The following is a 17,317-nucleotide window of genomic DNA, read 5'->3' as shown; positions in this document are numbered from 1 at the left end:
TACAAGCACTTAATGATGAGTACACATCGTTTTGTTAATCAGTTAACCAAATTTCTCTCTCCCCATCATATTTTCACTTTAGGGAAATTAAAAAGGACATGTTGTATTTTTGTAATATTCATTAATCTTCCCTCTATCTTCATATCCATAAACATCTTCATATCCATAAACAGAAGACTCCTATTTCAAGCTTTATAAATTCAAGGATTTTCCCTACTGTATCTCCTATGTCTGAATCATAATATTTTACAAGAATCAGAGTGGGTGGGAATGACTCACTGGAAGATAAATGAATCATTTAAAATGGAATAAATTATAATTGTGTCCTGGCTCTTTTACCATCTTCTTAGTATATAGCTACACAAATTTATTTAGTTTTTAAGTATATTAACCCCACTAGAGACTAAGAACAGATCATGAATCACATGTATTTGCTGTTAAAAATTGGAATGTACATAAGTACACTCAGAAAGAGTAATTTACAACAACTACACCAACAACTCAGTGTTTTGGGACTTAAAATTTTCCCACTGTTTGTACAAACAAGATAAAATCATCCCAACCAATGTCCACTCAATTATTTATAAAGTTTCATATTGAGTCTCTAACCAGCAGCCAACTCTAATAGTCTCAACAAAAATCTGTGAACTTCAATATCAGACTTTGTATTAGAGCCATCTAGCGATTGTCTTATTATTTATACTTGCACTTAAAATTTTATAAGTTTCTACTTCTGTAGGTTTTGGCTCAGCTTTAAATAATATTTTGAAAAAAAAATGTTTGGAACTCATTCCTCAGTCTATCTTCTCGAAATAGTATAATGGCATTGTAGCTTAAATAAGGTACTGTGACAATTATTTAGTGACATGTTATCTAAAACAAATGGGTATCTGTTCTAAATTTTAGACATTGACCAGAGAACTGTCTGCTGTATTGGCTCTTACATTTCTTGTCAAAGAAATATTTGAAACAAGTGTTTGTTAAGAAAGATCACCCAAGACATATTTGACTCATTTTCAGTAAATAATTAGATCCAATTTATCAGGAAAAGCCCCTATCTTTAAATAAATCATTGGATTTAATTCTCTAGTTAGGATAGAGACCTTTAGTCTAGTGAAGAACTTGTCCCAGATTTATATAACAAAAGCAAATGAAAACTGAAAAACTCAGCCTGGTTTTTAAAAAAAATTTTTTTTTTATACATGGTTCTCTACCCTTTAATCTTGTATTTTGAATTAGAGACTGATGCTGAGGATCATGATATATCATTTCTTGTGTTCTATCCATGTTAGGAACATCTTGTCTTAAGACAGGTTGTCCATCAGCCCTGGGTGGTGTCAAGGTCTGGCCAGTGGCTGGGGGCGGTCACTGGGCGCCAGACTGGGTCCAGCTGTGCTTTGTCTGCTGGTCGGGCAGGGGCCCCAGGTGCTGGCAAGTGTGGTCTGTGCATCTGGGGCTGTGGCCCAGGTGGCCAATCAGGTGGTTATTCATGGCACAGGGATGTCCTCTTGGCTTTCTAGAGGTCGCAGTCACCAGAACAAGAGAATATGGAAAACAGGGGAGAACTGGGTGTTGATTCTTTCTTGAAACCATGAATCCTGTTTATAGCCCTGGATCTTCTGTGGTTCCCTATGTAAATGCCAAAGGAATTGGTTATCCAAATTGGTTTTCCCGTGGGCTATGCAGCCACAACTTCTACCTATTCTCCTATTCAGTACCTAGAGCAAATACTACCTTCCAAGCAGGTTACACTCCTGGCACACCTTACACACCTGTTCCCCCACCAGCGGGGCCATGCCGCCATACTCTTCTTCCCCCAACCCCTCCCAGACTGCTATGCACCCTGTGTGAATGCCTATCCCCAGCACCACCCTTTTCACAGCAAGGCACATACTACACACAGCCACTATATGCAGCACCTCCTTGTCATCCATCATACCACCGTGGTGCAGCCCAATGGCATGCCAGCAATAGTGTACCCTGCTCCCATCCCTCCTCCTAGAGACAATCGGGTCACCATGAGCAGGATGGTGGGACCATGATGGCCATGTCAGCAGGTAGCCTGCTGACTGCCCATTCCCCAACTCCTGTTGCCCATCACCCAGTCACTGTGCCTTCTACATGGACCCAGGCACACCCACCTGCAGCTATGTATCCCATCAGTGGGATCAACCTGCAAATAAACATTGGCAGATGGATCTGTGCAGTCATATCATTGAGGTTCCACAGCTGGTGCTGCAGGCCTTGTGCCTCCAACCAGGACCTTCTTCTTAATACTCTTGACACTTAGCTAAACACCAGTGTCTTGGCCTAGCAGGGCCCAGCACTGTTAGTCTCCCTAACTCCGTGGGTTGATCTTCAAGCAAATTCTGTTTTGTGGACTTGCCTGGAAAATTTTTAGTTAACTGTAATCATTAAAAAAAGGGGGGTATAAGTATATTCTGAATCATATCTAGTTGAATGTATGTTAAAACACACACACACACACACACACACACACACACACACACACACAAAACAAAGCTTGCTCAATCTACCCACAGTAGATGTAAAACTATCTTATGCAAAACCCAAAGAAATGGAAGTGTATTTTACAATTGTATCGCTAATGGAGTGTTGTATGCAAGCCTTAAAGTTAAAAAAAAAAAAAAAAAAGTCAGGTTCTGAGGAGAAATGATTGGGTTGTAAATCAGTGGTCATCCCTGACAGTGATTAACTCAGTGGTAACTGAAGTGGCAGGATGTGGCTGAAGGGGGTGGGAACTGGGGCATGGCTTTGGGAATATATTTGTATATGGAGACTGGAGTCTCTCTCTGCTTCCTGATCATCATGTGTGCTGCTTCCCTCTGCCATGATGTTCAGCCTCACCTTGAGCCCCAAGGAATGGAGCCAGCCTTCTATGGACTAAGACCTCTGAAATTGTGAGCCCTCAAATAAACTCTTCCTTCTCTATAATTGTGCTGGTCAGGTCCTTTAGTCAAAGCTGTGAAAAAGCTGATTAAAACAGCCCCCAAACAAACTTTTCCTTCTTAAAATTGTTCTTGTCACATCATTTTTTCACATCAGGAAAAAAAAAACAGACTAAAACATTTATGTAAGGACTAATAATTCCAAAACATGAATCATACCTGGGTTTGTTTCCATTGAACTACTTCTGTTTCTTGGAAGTTTTTTTAAATTTTTGATATTATGTGTTGTGGAGACTCTGGGATCTGTTACCTTGTGAGGAGTGCTGCATTTTGTACTAGCATGCTCTTAAAACACAGCAAATGATGATGGTGGATTAGAGTGAAGCAGTTTTTCTTGGCTACCTGGGAATCAAGCAGCAGGAATACTGCTTCTCCCCAAGGTGGGTAGAAAAGAGATTTCACTAATATTTGATATGAGACAGAGGGCCTTAGAAAATTAGAAAGTTTGAGTACTTTAAAGAAGGAAAAGAGAAAAAAATCAGAGATAAGCAGGAGCAGTAGAATTAGCACAGAAAATAAAGAGAGAGAGAGAGAGAGAGAGAGAGAGAGAGAGAGAGAGAGAGAGAGAGAGAGAGAGAAATACTACCAATAGGTTTAGTTCAGAAAATGCTGAAACGGGAGCGGCAGTCTGACCCAGCCCATCCAAAGGCTATTTGACTCATTAAACAGGTCTACAAAAAATGCCCTGAGTTTACCAATAATCTGAAGGGAGTCCAGCCAGTAGCCATTTTAGGACTACCACACAAAAGCACCAACCCAATTGGGAACTCAGATCCAGGAATTCAAAACAGGGTCTGTGTGATCTTATCTGAACCTAGGAAAGACTTAATGGAACCTACCAAACCCAGACATAATCAGACACTGAGAAGAGCATTTTATTGGAGAGATGGGGGAAAATTCCCTGTCCCTCCAATCCTTTGAGTCCCGCAGTTCACAAGGCCTCCCAAGACAAGCTATAGCAGGTCAGGAATTTGAAAGGGTGAGTATAACTCTACTTAGCACTCACCAGCCCACCAATTCCTGGCCTTCCCAGCTTACCCAGTCTACCCAGCCCCAGCCCACAGCAACCTGGCCAGCCTAGTCTTGGCTCACCCAGCCTGTTACTTGGCTGCCCAGCTCATCTCCTGACAGACACTCTGCCTCTCCACTGGGCTCAGCAACTGACCCCAGGGGGTCAGAAGGGGCAGTATCTGAGAGCAACAAAAGTAGTGAAGGATAAGCTCTCCTGTACAAGGAGTGAAAACTTGGGGGAGACTCCTGGGATACAGTCTCCCAGTGTAAATTGGCATCAATTGAGCTCAAGAGGAACATTGATTCGACACTTCCAGACAACTTGCCAAGCAATAAAGCCCCTAGAACCTATTAAACCTCAGCCCTACACCTGGGAATTCCACTTACAGGAACTCCTCTCACAGTTCTCAATGGTGAACACACCCTGGGAGTCAAGAAGACAGCCCTTCCCAGCCCAACCCAACCCTAACTGCTCTACCAGGAAGGGAAGGTGAAAAGTCTTAAGCCCCACCTGGCAACTGGGTGAGCAACACAATAAAAAGAAAGGACTTGAGAGCCCATACTCCCACACTCAGTTCATATGCTGAGAAGAAATAGAAGACAGTTGGGTACAGACAGTAAACATATATTCCTATGGAATATTTTGTCTACCATCATGGAAACGACTCCTTTTCACCAAGATCATTCATTATTTTTCTAATGTACTAATTGATTCAAGGACATTTATACACACACACACACACACACACACACACACACACACACACATATATATGTATATATATATATATATTTGTTTTCTCATTTCTAGCCACCCCCTCCCTTTGAAGATAATTATTTTTTTTGCTCTGTTTTTGAGGGTGTTTTTATTAGTATATTTCAATTTTGTTTTGTACTGTCTTTTCCACCAATCTATTTCCCTTATTTCTACCCCCCATTGCTAATTGCCAAATTCTTCTGTTTGCTATTTCCCTCTTCTGTTTAATTTTAATTTTTTACCCCTTTCTCCTTACAAGCAACACATTCTATGTCACCACTGCATTTGCCCTATTCACCTTTTGAAATTGCAAACACTTTTCTACCCTTCTATCTCTTCTTCTTTCTTCCTAATCGACTCTAGCCTTAATACCACTTAACACTAATTGGTTTATATAATACCAGCCCTCACCACCAATAGTATAGAAGTAATTAATATGGTGGAAGTCATAGTCAACACCTATTGTTTAATTTTATGACATACATAGTTAAAAATGATTTACCTTTTTTAATGATGGAAATTGCTGATCCTTCTATTTCTGCATACTGTGCCAATTAACATTGTAGCCATCATAATAGGAACTAAGTACCTAGTCTATTACTATATACTGTTTGCATAGGTTGTCACTATTGTTGGGTTCTCTGCTACTCTGTGAGGTATTAAAAACATACAGAGATACTAGAAGCTCATAATGTTGAAACTCTGCAGCTGCAGATCCATCAAAATCAATAGGTAGACCCACAAACAAAATGAAAAAGCAATTGAATAAACCAACCCAAACAACACAGAATACGTCAACAACAGACTCCATTGACATTACAGTGGAGGAAATGTCATAGATAGAATTTAGAAAATTCATGGTTAAGCTGATCTATGAGGATGACACAAGGACTGAGATCAGAGAGAAAATACAAGAAGTGAGAGATCACTTCAATAAGGAGATGGAGATTCTGAAGAAAAATCAATTGGAAATCTTCAAAAAGAAGGAATCAATAAAACAAATTAAAAATTCAGTGGAAAGCATCACAAACAGACTAGACCATTTGGATAAAATTTCAGGCAATGAAGACAAAATGTATAATCTTTAAAACAAAGCTGACCATGGAGAAAATATATTAAGAGACCATGAATAGAAATATGAGATAACATGAAAAGGCCAAATTTATAAGTCATAAAGATAGATGAAGGCTCTGAAATACAGGCTAAAGTAATACACATTTTTTTTCAATGAAATAACTTCAGAAAATTTCCCAACCCTTAAGAATTAAATAAAAAATCAAATACAGAAGGAAACCAAGACTCCAAATACACAAAATTAAAACAGACCCACTCTAAGACACATTATTATGAAAGTCCCCAACATACAAAAGAAAAAAAGGATAGAATTTTTAAAGCATCTAGATAAAAATGACTGGTCACCTTACTGGTAAACCAATCTGGGTCTCAGTTGATTTTTCAATTGAGATCTAGGAGATCTTGGAATAATATATACCAAGCTGTGAGAGAAAATGGATCCCAGCCAAGAATTCCATATCCAACAAACTTAAGCTTCAGATTTGAAGATGAAGCAAAAACCTTACATGATAAACAAAAAAATTCCATCAATAAACTTCTAGAACTCATAAATAAATTCAGCAAATAGCAGGCTACAAAATTAACACCCATAAATCAGTTGAATTCTTACATTCCAATAATGAATCAACTGAGAAATTAGAAAAACCATCTCATTCACAGTAAGCTTCAAAAAAAAAAAAACTCAAAAGAGGTGAAGGACATCTACAATGAAAACTATAGTACACTAGAGAAAGAAATTGAGGAAGACATCATAATATGGAAAGACATCTCATGTTCTTGGAGAGAAATAATATCGTCAAAATGGCCTTAGTACAAAAAGTATTATACAGATTTATTGCAATTCCCATCAAAATCCCAATAATATTATTTATATAAATAGAAAAAGCTGCTATAAAATTAATTTGGAAAAATAAGAGGCCCAGAAAAACCAAAGGAATTCTTAGCGAGAAAAAGAAAGACATCACAATACCATAATTTAAATTATACTACAGAGCTATACTAATCAAAACAGGGAAGAAAACCAATAGAAAAAAGATATAGAGACTAACTCACATAAATACTGTCACCTCATCCTAGAAAAAGGTTCCAATATCTTTGGGGAAAAGATATTCCCTCAAAAAATGGTGGTGGGAAACAGAAATCCATATGTAATAGAATGAAAGTTAAATCCTATCTCTCACCCAGCATAAAACGCAAATCAAGGTGTACCAAAGACCTAGCAATTAGACCAGAAATCCAGCACATATTAGAAGAAAAGTTGGGCCCAACACTTCAACATATTATTTCTGGAACTGACTTCCTCAGTAAGACTTCTAAAGTACAAGAAAAAAAAAATTTAAAAATCAGTAAATGGGATGGCATCAAACTAAAACACTCCTTCAAGGCAAAGGAAGAGCAAATCAAAAGTGTGAAGAGAGAGCCTACAGAATAGGAGAAAATCTTTGCCACGTGCATCACAGATATGGCATTAATATCTAGGATATACCAAATAACTCACAAAACTTCACACCAGAAAAGAAAATAACCAATAAGTGGGCAAAGGAACTGAATAGACACTTCTCAGGAGAAGAAATACAATCAGTCAACAAATATATGAAAAAATGTTCAACATATCTAGAAATTAGAGAAATGCAAATTAAAACTATAGGGGCTGGGATTGTGCCTAGCATGTGCAAGGGCCTGGGTTCAATCCTCAGCACCACATAAAAATAAAATAAAGATATTGTGTCCAACTATAACTAAAAAATAAATAAATAATAAAAATTAAAACTCTACTGAAATTTCATCTCACTCCAGTAAGAATAGCAATTATCAAGAATATAAATAACACTAATGTTGGTGAGGATGTGGGGAAAAAGGTACACTCATACACTGATGGTGGCACTGCAAATCAGTGCAACCACTATAGATAGCAATATGGAAATTCTTCAAAAAACTCATAATGAAACTGCAATTTGATTCTGTTATCCTACTCCTCAGCATATACCCAAAAGACTACTACTACAGTGATGCAGACACATCAATGTTTATAAAATCACAATAGCTAAGCTATCGAGCCAACATAGATAAGTGGATAAAGAAAGTTTGGCATATATACACAATGGAATATTACTCAGCCATAAAGAAGAATGCAATTATGACATTTACCAGTAAATGAATAGATCTACAGATTATCACACTAAATGAAATAAGCCAATCCCCCAAAATTAAAGGTTGAATGTTTTCTCTGATATATAGAAGTTAAACAGCAATAAAGGGGTGGAGGAATTTCGGTGGATTAGACAAAAAGAATAAAGGAAAGGGAGGGGAAATTGGAATAGGAAAGATAGTAGAATGAATCCAACATAATATTCCTATTTACATATATGAAAATACCTAAGTGAATCCCATCATCATGTACACTCACAAGAATTGGTCTATTTAGAATAAGATACATTCCATGATTGAATAATTGTATCATAATGAAATCTACCATATTATAAAACTAAAAACCATTAATAGAAGTCAACAAAAAAACCTGGTAAGTATTCTTGATCTTTTAAAAAGTTATTTTTAGCTTCCTCAAGTGCTTAATTTGAAGAATTGGCTTTGTATGTTCATTTTGTTGTCTTATGGCAAACTTCTTGGTGCTTGGATGCATGCTTCATTCCTAAGTTGTAGTTCCCATTGTTTCACTACAGACCTTGATATCTCTACCATAATTTCCTTAAAATGATAAGAACCATATCCCAAATCTGTCTCTGCACAAATGGGCATCTGCTAATACCTCAGTACAATTCTTATACTCTTCCTCATAGATGTTGTTTTCCCAACATGAGCTCATTGATGACTTGCTCTATGCACATGCAGCTCTGAGCCAATGATTTGAGAGGGATCTATATGAGGGATCTTTATGAGGTGTCTACCCTCTAATTCTACCCACTCTTTATTCTAAGCTTCCCACTGTCTCACTCCTTAAGGCCAATAAAACAGTGGAGTTTCCTATTGAATCCTATCAGGGACAAGTCATGTAGACTTGGGATTTCACTCTGGGAAAAACATGGAAAACGTGTCTTACCCAGAATGATTTTATCCTTTCAAGGTTAAACCTCCTGTAGTTTGTGTTATTTTAGTTATTCTTTAGTTCCTTTAAATATTTGACTTTATATATATTTTCCATTGATTGCAGTCATTAGCAGGTAGGTTGTTGTTTTATAAAATACAAGAAGCTAAAAAGACCTATCAATTATATTTGTGCTTGATTGGCTAATAATTAGTGAACCAGGTGCCTTTGAAATATTTTACTAAAATTAAATTCATTTAAATGCAAAGTACCTCTTAATCATGTGAATGTTGACACAACAAATAGGTAAGAAAGATAGAAATTAGATGTCATCCTATTAAAGTATATCAGTCATTATTTGCAATAAGCAAATTAACATGAACAGACACTTGGAATCGGGAATTTCAAATCAACCTTATTGAGTTATTTACTGAAGTTTCTAATATGTTTTCTAATGTTTATTGTTACCATTCTTGCATTTTAGCTCTATAATTAAAATTGTTTGCATTTGTCATGTTTGGCACAGTTAAAGAAATAAATTCCATCTCGTTTCTCTCCTACCCATGTTTATATGTTTATGTCTTGATTAAAGCTTAAAAAATAATTCATTTCCACTTGAATAGAGTAAATTCTGTGGGAAAATACACATTCAAGTTTTAAAGTAAATGGTAGATACAAATCTATGTTCTTACAATTTTTTTATGCAAGCAATGAGAACATGTTACAAAAAATTTACTTGCCAATAGCTTTTTTTTTTTTTCTCCAAAACTCAGCACTAAACTACTGCTTATCTTCTGGGAAAAAAAAATGGAAGATGAATAACATTCAATTTTTATCTATGAATCTTATTTATTTAAACTGTTTTTGAAATTCAATTATTCTTTTTTATCCATCTAGCTCCATAATAGGATATCAAACTTTCAAACTTATACAATGTGTGACATTTTAGTAATTATAAATCATAAATATCAGTTCTGACTACCATCGGAGTCTCCTTCCATGTATCTTTTTTTTTTTAGTTGAATCAGACCTAAGGGAAATGCTACTTGAGTGTCTGTTTGGTTTATATCTCAACTATACTAAATATGCACCATTACTTTGATCATTAGATATTCTGTGCAGAATTCAAAGCTTGTCTTGTCTTGCTAATAAGCTGAAGGCATATGATTGTAGACAGGGTGCTTCTTGAAGTTATATGTGATTCTTGTTACTAGGAAACCATATGCCTAGTTTTAAAATCTCTTTCATACAGACACAGCTCAATATAGACACATATAGATGTTATATATACATATGTATATGCATATCCGAAACTTTGCACATACATAACAATCAAGTTAAAATAAGAAATAGCCTTACAGAGATATGATTTCTACATAGTTGTACTAAAAGCCAGCTCACTTTTGATATGTGAGACAGCATATGATTAATCCTAGATCTCATATTCTTGACCTTAAAAATATACAGAATGTAGAGTTAAAGAAGAAAGCAGCTAAAAGTGAAATCTTCTTTGTTTTGGGGTCTTCTGTATTGAAAGTGTGTGTATGGTAGTGAAGGGAGGCATTTGGTTAAATTGTCAGTATTGAATTTAGATATATTACAGGATTCATGAGTTTGCTGACTCTTAAGAGAATAAGGAAGTCACATGCATATCAATGTAGTCAGTTTCTATGGACTTCAAGAGCATTAGAGACCATCCATTTAAATTGTCATTCTATCACCACTGTGTTTTCAAATTGGTTAAATGATAAAGCACATTCACCCAAGCATTCTTGATCATAATTTCCCATTGGTAGATCTTTCTCAAAGATTAATGACAAGTCTAGAAGAATACAAAAAGGAAGAGCACTTTTACCTGGCAGCCAGAATGACCTTAAAATTTCTTGAGACAAAGGAAAACTCCACTAATGAGAGTTATCTTACAAACAGAATGATACCTTGCTCCACTATTTTCAAGGAAGCATATTTGACTGGTGGTAATTTTTTACCCTTTCAGATTTAGTGGGTCAGGTTTCATTTTCTCTCTCTGCCCTGAATGTGGTTGAGAGACTTCATCAAATCATCTTTCTGTGTCATGAAGCTTCAAAATGATATATGCCTTCATACACACACACACACACACACACACACACAGAGAGAGAGAGAGAGAGAGAGAGAGAGAGAGAGAGAGACAGAGAGAGACAGAGACAGAGACAGAGAGACAGAGAGAGACAGAGAGAGACAGAGAGATGCCAGGTTTTGGGTAGATGACTGAGAATAGTTAGTTCTATAAAAGCCATTATGCAATTTATGTGATCTAAATGCTTGTGTCTCCCCCAATTCATATGCTGGAATCTTAACCTTGAAGGTCATGGTATTAGGAGGGAGACCCTTTGGGGAATGTGTAGGTCATGAAGACAGAGCCCTCATCAATAAGATTAGTGCCTTTATGGAAGAGACCTCCAGAGATTGTCTTGCCTCCTTCAGTGTGTAAGGATGCAGTATTAAGTCACTCACAATGGGCCCCACAAGACACTGAACATGTTACAGCCCTAATCTTATTCTACATTTTCCCTGTTATATCCAATATATTATATTGTATCCATACATGTGTTCCCATTGGCTGTCACACACTGCGTTATTATTTCTCATACGGAAAGAAAATAAGCCTTTTAAATGAAGGTCTAGGCATATCAAATTTGAAGAGTCCAGATCCAGAGTTAAAAGACTTTCCTAAAGAGGACGAATATTTTGAGAGAGCCTAAGAACAGAACTTCCAATTTCAAAATTGTAGGGTTAAACACATCTTCAAAAATATATAATTTTGACAGAGAAAAATTGAGCAATTTAACATTTGAAACATATTCTCCATTTCACATAAATTACTTGCTTATTTTTTCTTTACATCTTGAGAAGTAAATTAAAATAATTGAGACGTGGACAAAAATGACAAGACTAAATTTAAATCAATTTCTAAAATTAAGACATACCGAAGTATTTCAGCAAACTTCTTAAGTAAAAAATGACCTGATAGGCCTAAAAGTTCCTGAAATATTGATTGCAGAGATATATAAAGTGAAATTGCCCTCATAATATTATTTCTGCCTGGGGATACATTTCAGGAAATATAATTGCTTTTATTATGGATTGTGGTTAGTTTGCCTCCATCACGGGTGACTAGAAGGCAATGAGGACATTATCCCTTTTAGAAGAAAAACCTGTCTTTCCAAATATTGATCAGGAAAAGTTTATTTTTTAAGTAGTACTTATAGTAAGACAATTCATTATGTGGAATTTACCCTTTTAAAATTTTTCTTTTTATGTAAATAAATTATGACTTGGTTTTGAGAAAGAAGAAAAATATTGACAAATTTAATTAAATAAAAATGTGTAACATAAAAATCACCATGAACATAATCTAACAGCTAAATTTTCCAAAAATGGGAGAAAATATAAGCATCAAATAAGACAAAGCAATGTAATTAGTATGGTAATTATTCTTATACCCTTTATACAAAAAGAACCTTATTAAAATGAGTATAAAAGATTAGACATTTGGAAAAATTTAAAATAACATGAATAAAGATTTCCTCTAGGAATTCTCCAAATGGCCTATAAATTTATGAAAAGATATTCAACTTCAGTCATAATAAGAGAATTAAAAAGGGTGGGTGAAACTCATTGGTAGAATGTTTGCTTCATAAGGCAAACTGCGTCCTTGGGCCTAAATTCAATCCCTAGAATCAAGAGAGAGAGAGAGAGAGAGAGAGAGAGAGAGAGAGAGAGAGAGAGAGAGATACAAAATAAAATAAAATTGCCCTCATAATACCATTTCTCATCTGTCAGGAAACAACTTCAGAGCTTGCCATGTCTTCTGTTGCTGAGGTGTGTAACACAGTCTGTCTCCCAGATTGTTGATGGTAGAAAAAAACATTGTTCAGAACTTGCAAATAGCTAAAGAAAGAAATTATGCATGGAACTATCCTTAAGCCTATTAATTCTTTTTTTTTTTTTTTTTTTTTTGTGGGAGAGGGATTACACAGGATTGAACTCAGGGGCTCTCGATCACACATCCCTAGCCCTATATTGTATTTCATTTAGAGATGGGTTCTCACTGAGTTGCTTAGCGCCTAGTTTTTGTTGAGGCTGGTTTGAATCCACAGTCCTCCTCCCTTAGCTCCCTGAGCTTCAGAAATTACAGGCATGTGCCACCATGCCCTACTATTAATCCCATTTAAAAAGACTGATCTTTAAAATCTATCTCCAAGAACAATAAGGATTGCAACTCTGAAATATTTATTTCAGCAATATTTCTAATAACAAAATAATGAAAATGAGTTATGATTATTAATAGAAAATTGGTTGAATTATGTTAAGCACATACAAATGACAACTATGCAATCAAGTAATAAAAATGAGGATGAACTTTATGAATTAAAATTGCATGATTTATAGGATATATATTGTGAAGTGGGAAAAAAGGAGGAAATTCTTTTTTTTTTTACTCTACATCCTATTGTTCGAGCATAAAAAGGGCATCAAATATATATTTACATATAGTTTATGAAATTTTTATTTTTTTTTAAATCAAAGTTAAGGAAAGATCAACCAGATTCTAAAGAAAGTGGTTACATAGAGAATTGGGTGACCGAGAAGGGATTGAGATACTTCCATTTATATATTTTTAATTTAGAATCATATCAATTATTTATATATTTTTAAATAAATAAAAATGGGTGTGAAGGGAGCAAACACAAACAAGAAAATAAGTAGAAAGAAAGAAATATGACATTGTAATATTAATGATATAATCATACAGAAGAATTAATCTCAACTTCAGAGTAGAATTTTTCTACTTTTGAACATAGTGTTTTGATGGAACATCCTAGTTAGGATACACTAGAAAGAGAAAGAAAGAAAGAGAGAAAGAAAGAAAGAAAGAAAGAAAGAAAGAAAGAAAGAAAGAAAGAAAGAAAGAAAGAAAGAGAAAGAAAGAAAAAAACAAAGAAGGAAGGAAGGAAGGAAGGAAAGAAAGAAAGAAAGAAAGAAAGAAAGAAAGAAAGAAAGAAAGAAAGAAAGAAAGAAAGAAAGAAAGAAAGAGTGAGTGAAGATTGTTTGCAGAGAAATCACCAACATTACATATTAGGTCTGATATTGGTAGTAGTAAGTTTTGATTTTTTCCTCTCCCATCACTGGGGAATGAACCCAGGGTTTTGGGCTTGCTAGACAAGCACTGTTCCACTGAGCTAGCCCTAGTTCTTGATGATGATAGGAGTGAGAGCATAGCAATTTTAATACTATTTTAGTGTATTGTAGGATTGAGCAGGAATCAATCTTGGAAGGAATGAAAATAATGATCCTTTTGGGAACTAAGTTCTTTCTTTGGGAGAAGTGAAGTGCACATATGCAATAGAAGAGGAAAGAAAGAACTTTATGGGGTGGGATTAGCTTTAGGAGTTGAGCACAGTCTTGATTAAAATAAAATATCTCTATCATCACCTATTACCTATCTATGTATCTATCCTTCTATCCATCATTTCTCCATCTAACCCATGTATTTATGCAATTCTCCTTAGTACCCACTGACAGAACTCAGACTTCCAAGTATCTAGAAAGTGCTCGAAGGTTTTAGTCAGCTTTTTCACAGCTGTGACTGAATGACTGGACCAGAACAACGGTAAAGGAGGACAAGTTTATTTAGGGGCTCACAGTTTTAGAGATCTTAGTCCACAGAAGACCAGCTCTATACCTTGGGGCTCACAGCAGAAGAGTATGACAGAGGGAAACAGCTTACATGATGAACAGGATCTCCACTTGCCAGATACAAATATATACCCCAAAGCCATGCACCCAATTCTCAATCCTCCAGCCACATCCTATCACTTCAGTTACCACCCAGTTAATGCCTATCAGGGGATTAATTCACTGATTGGGGTAAGACTCTCATAACCCAATCATTTCTCCTCTGAACCTTTTTACATCATCTCATACATGAACTTTTTGGGAAACACCACATCTAAACCATAATACTAGATCTTTTATGTTTGTATTATTCTCCTGTAAAAATAAGGCTCTGAGAGACATGACCAGAGGTAGAAAAGGGAAACATCAATTTGGGAAGATGACAGAAAAAAGGTAAAAAGTTTTCTTTACAGTGTGCCAGTCTGCAAATATAGGATTGATAGAATTATAACATTATCACCACGGTGATGTTTGATTCATGCAAAAACAACCAATGGATATAAAACTACTGTAAGACAAACTGCTATGTAATAGGATTTCAACAGTTTGAAAGTATTGCTCCATTGGCAATACTGTGGAATTTCAAACAGAAAAATATTCTTTAAAATGAAGAATCTGTCAGATGCCACCTGGACCAAGGCATCATTTTTGGAATTGAAAAAAACAAGCCACATTCATCCATAAACTCCCAATAAGATACACAAGAAGGAGGTAAAATTATTTTCAGTGTTTCTGCAACCAAGGTTAAGCTGAAACTAATCAGGAGAAAATAATTTAAAAAAAATTAAAATAATCTGACATTCTATGAAAAATAAAAAAGTCACAGGAAGGTAAAGATCTGATTGTTATGAAAGATTACCAAGAAATATCTATACGTTATCTAAATTATACTTTACTAAAGAACTATAACAAGTAAATGCAATGTATTACCCTTGATTCTATCACAAATGAAAAAATAAAACAGGTATTACTGAAAAAAATGAAAAATATGAATATAGGTTTCTTTTCAGCCTTAGCACAATTAAGTTTCCATAAATTAAGATAAATGAATTATCTAAGAACATAAAATTCTCAGGGAATGTAATTTACTCACTTTATTGAAAATAGTAATATTTTATATGAAATTCATGAAAACATAACTAGTTATTTTGCTGAAATGGAAGTTTAAAATAGCTTTTATAGAATAAAAATAGAATGTTCATAAATAATAAACACTCGCTTTGGAAAGTTCAAAAGAATACAAAAACATGAAAACCAATATCAATCTATTTCTCAGGAGAACTCGTCTTAATATTTGATAATATATTATTATGATTTTTTCTAGTATTATTTTATTTTACATCTTTTAGACTTTTTTTCACTTACCAAACTTTCACCTAACAAAATTCCATTTGGAAACATCCTTGAATATTATGGTATAGCTTCATTTTCAAACACAGAACATCTTCCTATGATTTGGATCTAAATCAATATAGTTTTGACTATTTTCTAAGTTGGTTTAGCAAGACTATTCTAGGCTTAAGTTCAATTTTTTCAGGAGATATTTTCTCCTTAGTTTCTGGTGTATGTGTTTGTAAATGAAAGGGAATTCTAATGAGTCAAAATCATTTAAAGTGAAGGAAATACCTACTTAAGTAACCATGCCAACAATGCTATCACACTGACAATTTTACATTTGACTAACTTGTTTTACTTTGTAAATTATTACATCTTCAACTTATTCACTAAAGACACATGATATTGAAAGGAAATACCATTTGATATGAGAAGGATGTCAGTGCTGGACTTTTCCTTGCTACTTTCTAGCCTTCCTTTATTAGAAAAGTATGAGGAAAGCTCTTAATCTACTTGCAGACATGGTCTAGGGAGACACCATAACGGAGGTAACTGGCAAGATCTCCAGCTGTCCATGGACTGGGCTCATGCACTGTAGATCCTCCTGCTCAAGCAATGGCTCTAACAGACTCCTCCCTTGGACAGCTGGTTCCTCTGCACCACAGCTAATTGCCTAATTTCTTTAATGAGGTTCTTTCTCTTCACACCCTAAGAACACAGTGCCCATGTACTTCCACATTTAGGAGACTTTATTTTTCCACAGACCAGAAAATCATCACTTTTGTATCATATATACAGACATACACAAATCAGTCCTCCAGACTTTTAGAAAAAAAAAATTAAAAACCCAACTTCTTTAAAATATTCAACAGGTATATTGAAGTAAGAGTTTACCTATACTATAATACATTTACTTTGAAAATATTTGGGTATTAAAACTCACCCTCTTCTGTATGTGTGTGAAAACAGAATACAGGAAATATAAAGCAAGGCAAGGGAATTCTAGTGAGACAAAATCATTTTGTGCTCAGGCAGCCAGTAAAACAGAATTCAAGCGACACACACACACACACACACACACACACACACACACACACACATGCCCCACACCCTTATAGCACAATGATAACCAGTTCTGCCCCATAAAATTGACCCCATTAATAATTACTGCATCACTTTTGGCAGCTACAAAGGCTCACTGCAGTGAGGGATGGCTGTTTGCCAAAGGACAGTCTTTCTCTTCCTTACCCTTTTTCGTTCTCTCATTAGCTGCATGCGATATTGTCATATACTTTTTTTGTAAATGTTTCTCCATGAGAACCCAATTCATTCAATATTATGCCTATCCTGAAATTCTGGGAATCACATGCTCTTAGGTATTTCAAGAAACTGTATTTTTAGTCTATC

The 17,317-nt window shown here is 35.3% G+C and overlaps 1 pseudogene; it reads left to right on the top strand.

Annotated features, from left to right (window-relative positions):
- The first annotated feature begins 1,591 nt into the window (after positions 1-1,591).
- Positions 1,592-2,274, top strand: LOC101966356 (myelin-associated neurite-outgrowth inhibitor pseudogene; annotated as a pseudogene).
- Positions 2,275-17,317: the final 15,043 nt, after the last annotated feature.

This window comes from Ictidomys tridecemlineatus, chromosome 7, assembly GCF_052094955.1.
Source record: "Ictidomys tridecemlineatus isolate mIctTri1 chromosome 7, mIctTri1.hap1, whole genome shotgun sequence".
Classification (NCBI taxonomy): Eukaryota; Metazoa; Chordata; class Mammalia; order Rodentia; family Sciuridae; genus Ictidomys; species Ictidomys tridecemlineatus.
Note: the sequence above shows the minus strand (reverse complement) of the source record. Positions and strands in the feature narration are given on the sequence as shown.